We start from the raw sequence: 3,142 nt of genomic DNA on the forward strand, positions 1-3,142 counted from the left end.
TTCATCAGCCTCTGAAGGCCCCTGGGACCAGATTTTTTGGCTCTGTTGGTCTCCTTGTGGGAGCTCCTGTCCCCTCCAGGTCTTTCTATCTCTCCCTTCTTTCAAAGCTTCCCTGCTTTCTGCCCAATGTTTGGCTGTGAGTCTCAGCATCTGCTTTGATACCCTGCTGGGTAGAGTCTTTCAGAGTCCCTCTGTGGTAGGCTCCTGTCCTGTTCCCTCTCTTCTCCCATTTCCATTGTCTATCCTGTTTGCCCTTTTGAATGAGGATTAAGCCTCTTCCCTAGGGTCTTCCTTGTTGTTTAGCTTCTTTAGAAGTATAGATATCAGTATGTTTAATCTATATTAAATGTCTACCATCCACTTATAAGTGAGTATATATCATGTGTGTCTTTCTGCTTCTGGTTTACCTCACTCAGGCACCTGTATTTTAAGCCAGACACATGTTTTAAATTTTAATTTTGAAGGTCTGATATAGTTTAGTAAGCTTCTTGTTTCTGTTTTGTCTTTTCTATTCTTTCTCCTTTCGAATCTTCTTTCTTTCTTTCCTTTTTTCCTTCCTCTCTCCTTCCCTGTCTCTTTTCTTTTCTTTCTTCCTTCCCTCCTTCTTCCCCTCTTTCCTATTTTTCTCCTTGTCATCATTTCTCCTTACCATCCTCTCTCTATGTCTTCTCCTCCTCTACACTTCTTGGCTCTTACCAAATAAAGACTAGGGGGAAAAAACTGCCAAAATTTTCTGAGTTAGGTGATTCTCAAGGGTACTTCACATCACACAGGAAGTACCAGAGATCTTGTGAAATATCCAATACAATTTTTATTTTGCAGATTCTAGAGTTTTGTATCTGCATACACATCTGCATTTTCTGGGTGCTGGGCCAAACTGAAATGTTCAGTTTATCCATTGCTAATAAACATGTCAGCAGGTTTCTTTGCTCTCACATCTGTTGTGAAAAATGTTATCTTTCCTGAAGTGTATTTATTTTGTCTTTAATACCAGCTTTCATGGGCTTCAAAATAAAGATTTGCCTTCACTTAAATTCAATAGCATATGCAGGAAAGAGTCTCACAAGAGTGATGAGATAAATTAAAGATGCAGACTGTGTCCGGGGTCCAAAACAGGAAATCCGTGTAAGGAAAACCAATGACTCTCAGAGTGGTCATGCCAATTGAAACAACTTGTCTCTTCAGGCTCAAAACAATCCCCCCCCCCTCAGGACACCCCATGTATCATAGGACTTCAATGGAATGCATTAAAAATCTATTCTCAATTGTTTCATTAGTGAGGCTGTCTTTAGTCAAGCCAATAACTTCCTTTGTCAGGGCTACAGACTCAAGGTGCACTCCATTCTAATTCTGTATTGCCCAAAATACAACTCCTACCTGGTTCTTACTGATAGTGGGGCTTCTAGAAGATCAACTGAAGCTTTGTTGGGTAAAATTATTCATAAAAAATGCATACATTATCATATAAATGGAAAATAGCTTTCCACTTCTATGAAATTATTTCATAGTCAAGAACATTTATTTCAGGGAATCATTCCATTCTCACCTCTCCTTATTCTTATTCTCCCTCACTTATACTCAACCATCTTAAACTATTTAACCCACAAGAATGCTATTTATCTCCCAAAGATGAGGAGACATGAATATTGAAAAAGCCCACACCAGGCTCTCTCTCTCTCTCTCTCTCTCTCTCTCTCTCTCTGCTTATGGATCAGTATGTAGTTCTCAGCTATCAAGCACCATGCCTGCCTTCAGCCATGCTCCCCACCATCATGATATTGGACCAAACCTCTGAAACCGTAGCAAGGCCTCAATTAAATATTTCCTTTTAGAAGGGTTGCCTTGGTCTCCTCACAACAAGACAACAGTGACTAAAACAGAAGTCAAAGGAGCAAGTAGAAAAACCCTACTAGTAAGTGTAAGCCACTGTGATTAGAACTGTCAAGGTGTACACGCATTGTCTCCAGATTCTTCTGATACTATGAATGTTTTTAAACTTGGGTGCTACCCTCTGATATCTAAATTCCCCTCTGCCTGATTGCTCAACAGTTATTCTTCTAACATCAAGGTGTGAATGTAAACAACAAACAAACAAACAAAAAACCTTGTTCTGTTGACCTGAGCTTTCAACACTCCAAAATGGAACAGCAATCTCTATACCCATGTGTAAGGTTCTTTGCTGAAGGATAGTGACAATATAAGAAGAAACATGCTATTTAACAGTGATTTGATAACAAGAGGGCACACATAGGCACGAAGAGAACGGAGGGGACCAACAGGGCCCAAACTGCGTCTTCCTAAACTCTAATAAAATTGACCCACTTTTGAGAAGAGCAGCTAAAGAGAAAACAAAACAAAACAAACAAACAAAAACAAGAAGGCATAAATAAATAATGGTTTAAAGCTCAGAAGACGAGGCTGGAAGGATGGTCAAGATGCTCTTGCAAGAGGACCCAAGTGCAGTTCCCAGGACCCTCATGGCTGCCAACAACCGCCTGTAATTGCAGTCCAGGGCATCCAGTGCTCTCATTTGTCCTACGTGACGTCAGTTATGCATGTGGTTCACACTCATGCAGAAAAAACATCGTACAAATAAGATAAAAACAAATGGTTTATTTTATTTTATTTTTTTAAGAATACAGAAGGAAGTATTATCTGGAGAAGCATGCCAGGCAAGAGGATGCAGGGTACAAGATGTAAAGCAATATGCCAACTTCAATTCATCTGAGGATTTGGGAAAGATGTGCACATCACTAGAAGAGTATAACAACAAACATGACGTGAGAAATATACATCGCAAACAACCTTTTATCGTGAAGCTTGGCTCAGAGGCTAAAGGGACATGTGATCCTGGAAAGCCACAGCACATGCATGCACTCACTCACACACACACACACACACACACACACACCACACACTCAGAAACACGCACATATGCAAGTCCACATGTGCGTGTACACACATATGTGACACACACATTCAGGTACACACATGCCTTCACATACACACACCACACACATAGACACACAAGTACACACAAACACACAACACACATATACCACACATACACCACATGTGCACGCATGCTGGTATGTACACACATCAAACACACACACATCAAACACACACACATCAAACACAC

This window comes from Psammomys obesus, unplaced genomic scaffold, assembly GCF_907164565.1.
Source record: "Psammomys obesus unplaced genomic scaffold, mPsaObe1.curated_primary_1811, whole genome shotgun sequence".
NCBI lineage: Eukaryota > Metazoa > Chordata > Mammalia > Rodentia > Muridae > Psammomys > Psammomys obesus.